This window comes from Macrobrachium nipponense, chromosome 1, assembly GCF_015104395.2.
Source record: "Macrobrachium nipponense isolate FS-2020 chromosome 1, ASM1510439v2, whole genome shotgun sequence".
NCBI classification, from domain to species: domain Eukaryota; kingdom Metazoa; phylum Arthropoda; class Malacostraca; order Decapoda; family Palaemonidae; genus Macrobrachium; species Macrobrachium nipponense.
Window position 1 is genome coordinate 25,523,027 of NC_087200.1, and position 15,593 is coordinate 25,538,619.

Genomic DNA, 15,593 nt, shown 5'->3' on the forward strand with positions numbered 1-15,593 from the left:
GGCGAGAGTCGTAATGTGGATATCTCTCATTGTATAATTACTGGCTATCGGAAAATTATTCTATTGCGCTGGGTGAAATAATAGTATTTTCAAAAAGCATTTAAGCCTCATTTTAGTAATATCAATGACTCTGAAATATGTAAATACAATTACTCTAAGCCCCCAAAACAAAATCTATTTCATTCTCACCAACATTTAAAATGTACTTTTACCATCAACATATATTGTTTCTGGTTTTATTATTTAGCTTTATATTTGGTTTCTTGACTGGTTTTATTATTTAGCTTCATATTTAGTTTCTTGAAAGTGTTGGTAAATGGGTTGATTTTAAACAATGTACAGGTAACAACAACTCCAATAATAATAATAATAATAATAATAATAATAATAATAATAATAATAATAATAATAATAATAATAATAATAATAAAGGCGACAGCAAGCTACATGGTTTCGACACTGTTGCAAAGATTTGAGAATCGTCAAACGAAGGCTGTCGATTCCTTGAAAGTTTTGTTCTTTTTATTTTCTTCGTTATTTAGCTGACTATAATAGTTAAATGCAACTGTGAGGTTCCTGTTAATCGCTAAAACTATCAAATGGCCAGGCCATCGCCTTAGCAGGTCTACGCCAGTATTGCAAGTTGTTGCAAAACGTCTGCTGCTGATGCAAAACTTATGTTAACCTATTTGCCTTCGGAGAAAAGAAGAGAAAAATGATCGAATTTGGTGAAACCGAAATAAGTGTCAAAACGAATGAAATACATCTTAGAGTGGTATACATTAGGAGTTAGAGCTATTGCCATACTGTCGATGAGTCTTCTTGGTATGTTATGAAATGTTCATGCTGTCAATTTTTCACGTACGGGTGCGACTTTAGTTACTAACACTTTTTCCCCGAAGCCATCTCGTTAGGTGGGACCTTTTCCCTTCTTTACTTTAGAACATTTCAAATAAGTGCTTGCCCAAGGAAAAGAGACACTTCATAATGTCCTATTCCTTAACGACTAAATATATTAAATGCCTCTTTTCCTCGGGCAAGCACTTATTTGAAAACTATCTTCTTCATCTTTCATGATGAATTTGGTGAACTGACAGACCTCCTCCCTCCCTCCCTCCTTCCAAAGGGAGTCCTTACCCTTGGTCAATCCTCAGTTAATGTAGGATTATGACTGTGAAGTAGAAGCGCTTGAGGGATCAAGTCCTAAATCAACGCTAATGAAGACTTATGACTTAGGGGAGACCTATGAAAAACGCGCTCTGATTTATAGCCTTCTCTTTACTTCGGACAGATGGAGGGCAAATCTTCTCTTAACTGATGTCAGACATCAGAGGCGAGAAATCCCATCAGTGCTCTACAAAGCCTCTCCAGTTGAGGAAGGCAAATGATCCGAAGAAAAGCAAAGTAAAAAATTCCCCGAAGAAACATATAATACTGTATGAGCCGCGGTCCATGAACCTCTCAGCCACGGTCCGGCGGTGGCCTGTCCTACTATAGCGTTGTCAGAAGCACGATCACGGCTAATCTTAACCTTAGATAAAATAAAAACTACTGGGGCTAAAGGTCTGCAATTTCGTATGTTTGATGATTGGAGGGTGGATGATCAACATACCAATATGCAGCACTCTAGCCTCAGTAATTTTAAGATCTGAGGGCCGACAGAAAAAGTTCGGACGGACAGAAAAATAGCCAAGTCAAATGTTTTCTTTTACATGAAACTAAAATGGGAAGAGGATGGTTTTTTTTATTCTACTGTATTTACTCTCCTTTGTTATGCAAAATTTTTTTTTATTCATGGATGTCTATATTACTCAGATACATAAGAGAATAAAAATCGAAAGGCAGAGTCATATGATTAAAATAAAATACAAAATTTACATATGATAGGAGCTTTTCGATGACAACAAAACGATTGCGTGCATTATCAATACCGGTAAAAGGAATCATTAAGTACTTGAATTCTCATCAAGGGAGAGAAAAGGCCATTAACATTACAAATAAAATTTGTAAGCTCTCTCAATCTACAACCGAAGTGCTGTCAAGGGAATCATAATCCCATAAGTGAATAGATTTGGAAGTTCATTCAAACGCGAAGTAAAGCTAATAATTCCAGTTTATTTATCTGGATATCAGAATCACAAGAAATTATCTGGAACTCATGTGACTATAACGTTTCTGATGCGCTTTTGGTGGCGGAAATATTTCCATCATGAAAATACGAAAGTAGACTACAGACATAAAAATTCAGTTATTTTTTGTCATTTTAATCACGCCAGTCACTTTATAAAATGACAGTGTAACAAACATGGGGTTAAAAAATGCTTGTCGACCCCAAAAGATAAAAGGTTGCCTTTGCTGCATTGAATCTTAACTGTATCCTCCTTCAAGCAAATTACGTTCCACATCACTGAATTGCTGCAACATAACTGAAAATTTATTTTTACAGATGTTTGTATAACACCCTTTCTTACTTTTTTTTTTTTCTAATACAGTTCGTGTTACTTTTCTTTTTATTTCACAGTTGATATTTTAGTTTATTTTCTCTACTCCTTCATTCTTAAACAAAATATTTCCAAATATTTCTAAATTTGCCTCTTCATATGGTTGCTGCAGTTATATTCTTTTTCTTCTTCTTCTTCTTCTTCTTCTACTTCTTCTCCTTCTTCTTCTTCTTCTTCTTCATTCACAAAAGTAAAGCAGAAACTGCGCTGTCTTCTAATTCTGCAACGGACAACTTTCATTTAGCAGTTCCTTTTTATTTGCCGAAACCTTTTTAAAGCTGTTCCTGTTGGGTTTATATCTGCCGTGACATCCCATACCATACTGGTGGTAATGCTGCATTTTTTTCAACAGGTTTTCACAATTAAGATAATTTATGGCAGCTTTTAGCTATCACCGGGCTCATCATTTTCCTCTTTCGTTCCTTTATCTTTATCTTTCCCTCTATTCTTGTTTCATATTGGTCTTTCATTCTATTGCTGCTTCTAAGTACTTTATAATGACCATGACCTCTCTGGCATAACTTTCCTGTCAAAGAAAAATATATTGCCTTATTTCCACCTTCCATTCTCTCTTAGCCTTTCGACACCTTTAGTAACTACAATTGTATCGTCTGTTAACAATGGTTCACATATTTTTACGAATTCCCTTCGGTTTCTAGCAATCTTCTCATTTTATAGGCGATCAATCTAAATATAGCAGTTGATCCTGTGCATCCTCGCTTTATGGCGCTCGTTATTTCCAATCCTTTTTCAAATTTATATCCTACGTCAATTTTTGTCATGTCCCACTCGTAAATCTCTGCTATGGCATCAATTTTGCTTCGGCATGTTTTATACTTCTTCATGACTTCTATCAGTTTTTCTCTTTTCATGACATTGTAGGCTTTTTTTATATGTACTGATCACAGTAGCCGACTCTCTCTCTTTCCCTCTCATTTTATTTATAGAAGTTCTTTCATCAAATATTACACTACAAATAAGCATCCTATATTCTTTCTCCTTCTGTAAATCCTGTTTGGGTTTCTTTCACTCCCATATTTCTTTACAGACGCGCTCCTGTTACTTCCTTTGTTATTGATCCAGATATCGTGTTTTATTAGAGGGCTTCCTACCTTTTCATCATATTTGTTCGCGATATTTTCCATTGGTTTGTCCTTCCTTCTCCTCCATATTTACGAATATATATATATATATATATATATATATATATATATATATATATATATATATAAAATTTTTGTATTTGAATAGCGCTAGCGCTCCAAGAACGAAATAACTGAAATATTCCAGAATGTCTCTACAGCACAAAACATAAGATAAGGAAACAACAGTTTGATCCCCAACTTTAACAGATACCATTCCGGCGTCAGATTGCTTGAGAACCACCTGCTTTAATCAAGGGACAACCTTACCGCAGCCGAGGTAATTTGCATAACATAATTACATTCCGAAATTTCCATAAGGAATTTACATTCTACGAGAGAGAACGGAATGCTGCAGCTATGGTCGTCTTCTTAAATGGAACACAAAACATCATTCATTTTCTTATTTCACTCATTTAATCCTTAGAATTTTTGTCATGCTCATTTATAGCTTTCTTCTTTACAACTCAACATTTTTCTTCTTCCAGGAGCATGAAACCTATGCTGAATCCTCATATATATATATATATATATATATATATATATATATATATATATATATATATATATATATTATATATATGTAGTGAAAGAAGCCCATTAAAGCATCCAAAATGTTGAAAATAAATATCATATTCCAGAGACCAGTTGTCTCTCTCTTCAGGGAGGTAATGAATTAGAAAAGTTACAGAAAAAGTGTATGTATTGCAAGAGGTCCACAGATCAGCCGTTAAGTCACCTTAGATGACAATTTATCGTTAATCTTCTTAATCACTGGTAGGAGGATTTTATCTATAATATCTGAGTCCCGCGTTCCCTTTGAAAGATTCATTGTGTTTCTTTGCTTAATCAAAACTGATTTTAACATCTGGCTTTTGAACTAACAATTGCTGCTGTAAATTATACATGACAAATTCCAGTTTATTCTGTGAATTTTGAAAGAAATTAATTGAAATTGTCCCACCTATTATCCCAAAATATTAGGATTTCATCTATATTATCTCATCCACAGCATGTCTATATATATATACATACATACATATATATATATATATATACATATATATATATATATATATATATATATATATATATATATATATATATATATATATATATATATACATATAAATATATATATATATATATATATATATAGATGTTTATATTTAGATTGATCGCCTATAAAATGAGAAAATTGCTAGAAACCAAAGGGAAGGATTTTAAACGTGGAATTCGTAAAAATATGTGGACTATTGTTAACAGACGATGATATTGTAGTTACTAAAGGTATCGAAAGGCTAAGAGGGAATGGAGGATGATGGATTAATATCTATATACTATATATATATATATATATATATATATATATATATATATACTTTGTGTAATGTTAATGGGTTATTTGTGGCTTAGTATTTAAATGGATAAATATTCCATGCATAGAATTCGAACACACCACACACGCACACACATATAAAACACCAAAATATAAGAGACCATCTGTCTCTCTCTTCATGAAGGTAATGAATGATAGAAGTTGCATAAAAAGCGGTAGTTATATCAAGATTATTGCATTCAATGAGGCCATAATATGTTTCATAAGAGTGAAATATGTCATATGTTTCAAAATTGTAAGAAAATGTCACTTGTAGCCACATTTCAGAAAAAAACACTTATGAAACATTTTCAAAACTTTCGTTCACACATCGCTGATGCATTTGACCAAACCGAAGCCGTCATCAAACCTCAGTTCGAAAGTTAAATAAAAAAAGGAAAAAAAAAACGTCATAACATTAATATTGCTACCAAAGCAAGAATAAAATTTGAAATGGTCTTATTTGATTGCTTTTACACCTCAAAGCTGAAAAAATGTAACTTTTACACCTCAACACTAAAAAAATGTAAATATGCATATGCAAAAGTAGAATGCGCCTACTGATATCAACTTGTGAGGGGAACGTGTGTGACACAACCATTAGAATGTCGGTGCAACAACAACCACGTGGTGTAACATAGGTCTACAATGAGTAGCGACAATGAAATTATTTTGAAAACATTTATTCTATATTTTTTTGAGGAATATTTGGATTTTCATACAAAATAATTTGTTATGCTTCTTAAATACTTAAAAAAATTATGCCTTACTAGCAAATATTCGCCTAAGCAATTATTCTTTTGTCAAAGCCAAGATTTTGTTCCTAGGCCTAAGGTGTATTAGTTTTCTTTACTTTACACTTTGCATTCACATCTCTATTAACAATTTCTAGCCAGAAACCAAATGAGGTTACACATTCTTGCACTTCAAGTTACCTGATGAAAGAATAAATCATACACCAAAAGCGAGCAGGAGGTTTAAGAAAATATTTTAAGCCAGTTTAAAAACAAGTGTTCCATACGCCTTGATATTAATACTTATGTTATTTCGATTAATAGCCATCTTCTCCATATAATAAAAATCATCATCATCTTCTAGTCTTCAAAGAACAGGTAATCTCTACAAATAAATTCATTAGTAACAGCGATTACATCTCAAAAGTCTTTGATTTTTTTTTCTTCCTATAATCATTTTGCAACATGCAGGCAGCATGAACACAGCCTAAATCTTGAACATTCAAAGAAAACTTGTTGTAATTCATAATCCTAGTTTGAAAATGTTGTTATGATGACTGTTGACCTAATTAGGTCTACTGGTATAATGCTGTAACTACCTCGGTTACGTTGACCAGCCCGCGGAGCATGTTAAGCGCGCTGTATTTTCAACTAAGTAATGTGAAAAAAAAGTTCAAATCACACGGATAACGAATTATACCAATGCATAAAAAGGGATCATATTTATATAGCCATAAGGAAGATAGTGCAAGCTGTTAATTCGCAAACTTTTCGACATCTATGACATTAGAATAGGAAAAAAAATTTAGCACTACTTGGCAACGTCATGTTTGGTCTGAGAATCTGGACAATGCAAAAAGAATCATGTCGCATGAGATCTGAGCATCACTGTACGTGCAAACATCTATCTATCTATCTATCTATCATATATATATATATATATATATATATATATATATATATATATATATATATATATATATATATATTAATATATATATATATATATATATATATATATATATATATATATGTGTGTGTGTGTGTGTGTGTGTGTGTGTTATGAACAGGATTACGTGCCACGCAGTATAGAGGTCATTCAGTGCAGAGTGAATAACTGTGATTTTCCGGATTCACAACTGTCCGAGCGCAAGTTGGCACTTCCGGTGCAGATTCAACATAATCATCCTTACTGGAGGCGCTTGGATACAGTCCACGTGGAACGGAAGAAGATTCAGCATGGAACATTCTAGAAGTTATTTCCGGTTACAAATCTGGATTTTAAGGAGTGTATGTGAGAGGTCGTGTGTTCGTCTGTTTTAGTGGGAGTGGCCGTTAAGGGAAGGATAAGATCTTTTGTGGAAATGTGAGGCATTGAGGCTGATGGAGCCAGAGGTGATAGACGTGGAAAATCCAAGCTCTTAAAATTACCTATTGGAAAGGTAAGCTGATTGAGATTCAGTGCCTTACCGTGTATTTTACTGTTTCTTTTATGTTTGTGGATATTCTTATCAATGGTGCATTTTCTTAAATGAATTTCTTTTTATAATATTATGGGAATTATCCCACGTTACTTCATGTTGGGTTAATATAAATGTTTTTTGTTTGACAGATGTATCATGGATAGACCACACACACACACACACACACAAAGAAAGAAAAAAAAAATTGAGTTTTGACTAGTGGACTTTTTGTATTAATATGGAACATTTAGTGTCGAAAAGGGAATTTGGGTTTTCCTTTATTTTCACTACTGCTTTAATGACATTTGAGGTGAGGTTTTAATAACCCGTTTTAGCTTATTTGCATTTAACCAGTATCGTGGTGGGTTTGCGAAATAAAGACTATTCTTATATCTCAGGTTTAATTTAAATATACCAGGTTAGATGTTGGATTGGGTTTTATATATATATAATATATATATATATATATATATATATATATATATATATATATAATATATATATATATATATATATATATATATATATATATATATATATATATATATATATATATATATATATATATAAAATAAAAGAAGCCCATAAAAACGCCAAAATATAGAGAGAAAATACTATATTTCAGAGACTGCAGTCTCTGAAATATAGTATTTTTTCTCTATATTTTGGCGTTTTTATGGCTCCTTTCATTAGATGGAATTCTGTTGTAACAGAACATTTTTACCAATCATATATATATATATATATATATATATATATATATATATAATATATACATCATACATATACATACATCATACATACATACATACATAACATACATACATACATACAACATATCTATTCATATTATAAATATATATCTTATAGATTATATAATCTATATATATAGATATATATATATATATATATCATATATATATATATGAGACGAGAGAGGAGAGAGAAATGAGAGAGAGAGAGACGAGAGGAGAGAGAGGAGGAGAGAAAGAGAGCGAGAGATAGAGAGAGAGAGAGAGAGAGAGAGAGAGAGAGAGGTCTGTATATTCAAATTATATTTATAATGATAAAAAGGAAACGTTCTGTACCCAGAAACCACTACCCGATGAACTGAGCAATGGCAACACCACATTTTGTCATTCTAACATTCAAGTGTTTCAAATAAATCTGAGTTTCCCAACCGTAAGGAAGGTTACAATTCCAGTTATTTGATGTGAAACTCACCTAAAGATAATAACCTAAGCAAAGTCATGACTGAAACTGAAAAGGAGATATATATATCCCTTTATAAAGAAAGTAATTTTTTTCCAAATTCGTAATCCTAAAGCAGTATTGTATTGTTATACTTTCATCAGTGCTAGTGTGAAGCTGGGAAGACGATGAAGAGTAACTACGGTCTACAATGCAACGACAGTCAACCATTTGAATCTTTCCACTACAGTGTTGGACGTTGGAAATCTAAGCGACTTCAGACATCCCCCAGGGGATCTCTCCAGTTCCTCCCCCTGGAAGAAGGTCTCTCCTTCCCCTATGGTCATGAACATATCCCCAGGCAGAGAAGGAGCTGTTGATCTTAAGAATAGTAAGAATTTGAAAACAGTTGAAGATTACGCAATTGCTCATTTAATTCATACGTAAATAGTATTAGCTCCAGGTCATCACATCATGAAGGATCTTTGTACTCATTTTCATATACATGAGGCCTCATTTCATAAAGTCCTCAGGTTGAGGCAAATTTTTAGCTCTTAAATCCCATCCACTTTCATTTCCATAATTACTCAAAACATTTAAACACGATTTTTATCGAATTATTATTATTATTATTATTGATATAATAATAATAATAATAATAATAATAATAATATAATAATAATAATAATAATAATAATAATAATAATAATAATAATAAATGCGCAGTGGCAGTATCGTAACCAATGAGGGTTAACCGAGGTGCGATTATTGCTAGTTGAAAAATAATAATAATAATAATAATAATAATAATAATAATAATAATAATAATAATAATAATAATAATAATAATAATAATAATAATAATAATATTATTATTATTATTATTATTATTATTATTATTATTATTACTATTATTATTATTATTACTATTATTATTATTATTTTCAACTAGCAATAATCGCACCTCGGTTAACTCTCATTGGTTAAGATACTGCCACTGCGCATTTATTATTATTATTATTATTATTATTATTATTATTATTATTATTATTTTTTTTTTTTTTTTTTTTTTTTTTTTTTGTTTTTTTTTTTTTTTTTTTTGCTCTATCACAGTCCTCCAATTCGACTGGGTGGTATTTATAGTGTGGGGTTCCGGGTTGCATCCTGCCTCCTTAGGAGTCCATCACTTTTCTTACTATGTGTGCCGTTTCTAGGATCACACTCTTCTGCATGAGGCCCGGAGCTACTTCAGCCTCTAGTTTTTCCAGATTTCTTTATTATTATTACTATTATTATTATCATTATTATTATTTTTGGTGAAAAAAATCCGCTCATTTCTGTATTTACATTTCTAATATAAATTTACATTTACATCATTGTGGATTGCTTCATAATTTTTAGTGACTAATGCTATATTATAATTATTATTATTATTATTCTGACGGAATAAGACCAAAAGACAATTAACTTCCACGATAAGTTTTACCAGAACAGATTACCCGTAAAAAAAAAAAAGAGGTGATGTGTATCAGAAATAAAAATAAAAAAAAAATTAAACCAAACCTCTACACATTAATTCGTCGTTCATATTAGCTTCATTTTACACGTTTCTGCGGCTAGAAGAAATATCGTACCCTCATTAGTGACGATACTGGAACAAAATATAATACAAAGAGCTCGATGGCGCCAACATTTTATAGGAATTTACTTGTTTTATTCGTTTCCCAAAACAGTAAATACATAAATAAATATTATATATGATTAAACAATCATGAATTCAAAGATAAAATAGACAAAAATATAAGAATAAAAATGTACCGTCCTGGCGTTGGAGTGGGTGGGGTGGGGGGGGGGGGGGGGGGAGTGGAGTGTGTCCGTTGAACCGTGGCCATCTCCCCTCCAGAGCAAAATCATATATTTTCTGGTGCTACATATGAGGACCTTTCAAAAACTTCTGGATAACACTTCCAGATCAAGTACGTTTTTCAAAAAAAGCCCATTTTCAACATTTTGAAGCGTCTCGAAAGGCAAATATACCGAAAAATTGGAATTTCTTGATTAATTCATTAAAGCACACTATTTTGCAGAAATTGCTAGTCTATTTCAGTTACTACGATGCCAACGATAACATTCTAGTATATTTGAATGCCTTCAAAATTTTTTTTTTCTTTTTGTCATAAAACTACCACATTTAACAGTTGTTGGTAAAAAAATTAATTTCAGTTTGAAAGTAGTTGAAATTTGAAATAGCTCTCATTCCTTTATTTCTGCACACAGGATAACCAAAATCGGACAAAAATTATTATAATTAGGTATTCTTTACAGTACAGTTGTCATATTTATATGTGCTGAGAATTAAACGTCAACCTAGGTCACCCATACCCCTAAAATGCTGCTTTGGGACATTTTTGTGAATTTGCATATTTCCTGAAGGAATTGTTACGGGAAAACAATTCTTGTGTTTATCCTTTTGTTCTTAGACCATTCCATCGATGTGCACACTGATAAGACTATTCACGAGGCATTTTCAATTTTTTTTTTTCATGTTTTGTTTTACAGTTTACTGATTGTGGCATACCTGTTGAGCTGAAGTGAAGACCCTAAGAATACCTACAATGACAGATGCAGTGAGTCTGTCAGTATCACATGAAGGCACTTCACTCGATTCAATCAAGTGCATTATGAGCCAGAAAGAAAGTGATATTAAACTTGTGAGCACAAACAATGGATGTAAGAGAAGTCGGGAGGCTGGTGATATACGAAATGATCAGGTCTCGAAAAGGTTGAAACTTTGGGTACCATGTGACGAATGAGTCCTGTAAACAATACACAATGAAGTCAGTACTGGACAGAATCACTAAAAACAATTTGCTTTCCTCAGTATACCCCCACAAATGTTGGGCATAGCTATCGTTCTCGTTCTCATGCAGTCCGTCACCCAACTAATGCAGCTACAACGGCCACTCCGTTACGGAATGTTGTGTGTATCATATGTAACCAGAAATCTTACAAACATGTGTACAACAAATATCGTATCAGCAAGTTCAACCGTGCACTGACATTTCTTGCTGTAACAAACAAAGTTGATGATGAACTGTATAAATCCGACAAAGCTGATGCAATTGAAAGATATAGCATAGTTAGGGGTAACTGAAAACCATGTGTCAGTATATCCTATGACACAGCCGATGCCTTCATGGAGTACAAGTAACTCTGTTTGAACTGAAGAAACATCCCAGTCAAGATAACAGCATTTCTACCAGTACTCCCCTGTTACAGTCCCACAATATGCCCCAATGTACTTTGAATCTACTACTTCCCAGTTGGTTCAAGGAGAAATTTCATTGTACTGTGATGAGGGTGTGTATAGCAAAGTGAAAGACATTAAGTTGATGTGCTTTGAAGAATCTTCAACTTTGGTGCCAGTTATGGGGAGATTTCATTAGGTGAAAATTGTTCTGAAATGTGCTGGAAAAGACCTGGATGAATGTGGAGCAAATACTACCCTGTTGCAGACTGATGTTTTTAGACCAAGTGTCGTGCAAAATCTGTTCTCAATAGTGGCCACTATCGTTGGTCATTTGAAGGGATGCAATTACTTGCAGAAGCTTTCAAGCGCCTTCAGTACAAAGAATTCTTTTCTGCATAAGAGCTAGAGATACAAGCAGCGGAAATGGCTATACTGGAAAATCTCAAATCAAGCATAGCAGATGGTCATTAGAAACAGTCAGAAGTATATGGCAGAGTCTACAAGTCTGGGTGGTAAACTAGCTAGAGGTTTTGCTTCTTTCATCCAAGTTCTGTCTGCCGAGAGTGAGAATTTTAAATTCTGGTGCCAGTTCCTACAAATGATGGACGTGGTACATGATCTGCTAAAATCTGATCATGAAGGGATATGAGAGTTTCAATTTGATTCTGTACAACATGCTCTCTATCTGTTTGCAGCCTTTGATTGTACCAACTACCTGCACTGGTGTTCTGTCTACCTGGAAGACATGCGACGTCATCAACAGACAGCACTATCAGTTCACAGCCATTTCTCAAATGGGAACTACTCAATCAAAGACAAACCTGGGCGCTTCAGTGCCATTGGTGGTGACCAGAAACTCGAATAGAGTATCACCTGTCTTCAAAATGTTCTGATGGAATTACTGGGCATGCTAAACAAAAACAATATGTAACTCAGTGGGATCTGATATGGTAATACCATGAGATGGTGTCAGTCAAGAATCTCTATAGATAATATGCTGGTGTGATGGAAAAGATGGACGAGTCATCAAACACCCATCAAGAGTAATCCCGAGCAACTACAGATGGCAAGGTGTTCAAAATTCAAGCAATAATAACATTCATCGAAGACAAAGATTCAACTCACCGAAGAAGCGTTCAAAGTACTCAAAAATTTTGCTACAAAAGAGATAATGCCTCAGGAAATAAGGGATGGCATCTTCTTTGTCTTTGCCAAGGGGAAGGAGAAATGCCAGATATTTCATAATAAACTTGTGCAGAAAGCACCAAGAATCAGCGAAGTCATCAATCGGTTGATCAATCGGTTGAACCTTAAAACAATGAAAACAATAAGAGACAAGCCAAAGACTATATTGAGGCAAGTAAAATGGGAAATGAATATTGCAGAAAAGAACACTGAGATTGCACGTGATCGTGGAATGACCACTAAAGAGCTTTTGAAACACAATGTTGCATCTTTCCCAATGCTGTTTGCAGGAGATGGAATGATGAAGACCTCACATAAAAGTCAGCTGATCAAGGAGCTGGAAAGGTATCTGAAACCGTAAGACTACTGCTTTAATCACCAAAAAAAATTCCTCTTTTGTCATTGATGCCATGGCCATTGTTTGGAAGATCAATTTGTCCAGCCATTATTGCTTTTAAGGCCTCCTCTCAGCCTTAACATCCTCTTTAAAAGTAAACCATAATTCCGGACAATGTGACTATAGTACAGTCCAATTCAGCCAGGGACACCACTTTCAGAGGATATCCAACAGTACATGGCCAGATGACTGTTGAAAATGACAGGCAGAACATAATTCTCTATGAAGGCAAAGATAATGTGCTAGCAAACCTTCAGTCCTCTCGTGAAGAAGCTGACCTAAGAATGCCACTGCATGTGTATGACTCTCTCAAAGCTGGCAAGAAGACTTGCGTTGTTGTGTCAAATGATACTGATGTTATAGTCCAGCCTCCCAAACCATGTCCCCTTCTTTCAAGAGCTTAAGCTTCAGGAGCTATTGGTGCGAGCAGGAGTGAGAGATACTACCTGATGTGTGCCACTGCACCCCCTTCACCAGCGCCTTGGCAAAAAGCTTTGTTCAGTACTGCCAGCTCTTCACTGCTTGACAGGTTGTGACACAACTAGTAAAGTGGGCACAAAGAAAGCAGGTGTGAAGGCAGAGCCGGAAAAGTTTCTTGTGAATTTCGGAGTCTCACCAACTCTTACGCAGCAAACAATCACAAATGCTTAACATTACTTGGTAAAGGTACTAAGAAAAGGTAGTAATGCCCTAAGCTTCTCTGACCTCCAAGCAGAAGTTTGTCATCGTAGCAATGACAGCTCACACCACAGCCTCCCTTCAATTAGTCAGGGCATCTTACCTCACATTCAACGGGCTTTCTATAATGCATACAACATTGTGCATGCCTTTAAAAACCACCTTGATCAGGGAATTATTGTACTGCTGAGAACAGAGAAATTTGTTTATGAGGACGAGAGGACAACAAAGGACTCCCTACACTCACAGCATCATGGATAACACTTGAAGGAACGTGGTCTGTGATTTGCTCTTGTGTTAAATGTACATGATCGACTTGCCTGTGCAGGACAGCTAAAGTAGAATGGACTTTGCAAGGTTACAGCTTTAGTATGGCTGTAGTAAAGATGACATATAATATTCTGAATCGAAAATATAAGTATGGTAACTCAATTCTTCTGATATTGGCCGTCATTTTGAGGGCCATTTTTATAACATGTTGTTAAGGTCAACTGAAAGTTCATGATAATGGTTCCAAATGGTTTTTTACGTCTAAAAACCTCGAGGATAAATAAAAGAATGGTGTTCGTATAATTGTTCCTGTGAGAAATATGGATATTTACAAAAATATCCCAATGCAGCATTTCGGGGTAGGGGTGACCTACGTTGACGTTTAATTCGATTGTGGACCTAAAGGCTGGGCAAACATAAATATGACAACTGTACTGTAAAGAATGCCTAATTAGAATAATTTTGACCAATTTTGGTTGTCCTGTGTGCAAAAATAAAGGAATGAGAGGTGTTTCAAATTCCAACGACTTTTAAGATGAAATAAATTTTTTTACCAATAACTGTAAAATGTCATTCTATAAAAAATATTTTTTGAAGGCATTCAAAATATTTTTTGAAGGCATTCAAATATACTAAGATGCTATCACTGGCATCCTACTAACTGAAATAGACTAACAATTTATGCAAAATAGTGTGCTTTAATGAATGAATCAACAAAATCCTACTTTCGGTATATTTGCCTTTCGAGACGGTTCAAAATGTTGAAAATGGGCTTTGTAGGAAAACTTACTTGATCTGGAAGTGCTACCCAGACGTTTTTGAAAGGTCTTGGTTTGTAGAACTAGAAAATATATGATTTTGCTCTGGAGGAGAGATGGACACGGTTCACCACACGCCAACCACCCGCTCCTCCTCCCGTCCCGCCCCAGCCTACAGTAGCACAAACAATGGATAAAATTGGTGAAATCACAAGAAACAAAAACAATAAAACTAACGAGGACCCTTCTCATTCTTAAGGGAAAGGTATATGCAAACTCAAAACGAAGCAAACCCTCATTTGCGAGTGCTGGAAAATAAAAATTTTCCTGGATGCTGGAAAAAAAAAAGAAAAAAAATCTCCTCCTGGGACCCTTATCAGCGGCACCACTCAGACGCAGACGAAGACATCGTCTTCGCCGCTGCAGCCTCGGCTCCTTTTGTCTTTGAAGCGTGAGATGGAGGAGGTTCCCGGGGAACCCTTCCTTTGCATTATGAAAATTGCCGCTGGATGACATTAGACAGGGCAGGAAAAACCAGCCCACGTAATGCTGGAGTGTCTGGAATGGCTTGCGCTGGCATGAGCTGAGGGTTTACAGAAGCCGGGAATGTCGTCTTTAAAGGATTTACTACTTCGATTACTAGACT

The 15,593-nt window shown here is 34.5% G+C and overlaps 1 long non-coding RNA gene and 2 pseudogenes across 1 annotated transcript in view; 2 read left to right on the forward strand and 1 right to left on the reverse strand.

The window, feature by feature from the left end:
* Window positions 1-7,063: 7,063 nt before the first annotated feature.
* LOC135220107 (uncharacterized) overlaps window positions 7,064-15,593 on the forward strand; it is a 41,587-nt gene continuing 33,057 nt past the window's right edge. The window contains exons 1-2 of the long non-coding RNA XR_010315571.1: window positions 7,064-7,197; window positions 8,574-8,800. This is a non-coding gene — a long non-coding RNA (uncharacterized LOC135220107). The remainder of the gene's footprint in view (window positions 7,198-8,573; window positions 8,801-15,593) is intronic.
* Window positions 9,124-9,206, forward strand: LOC135220391 (U4 spliceosomal RNA; annotated as a pseudogene).
* On the reverse strand, window positions 9,337-9,418 carry LOC135220392 (U4 spliceosomal RNA; annotated as a pseudogene).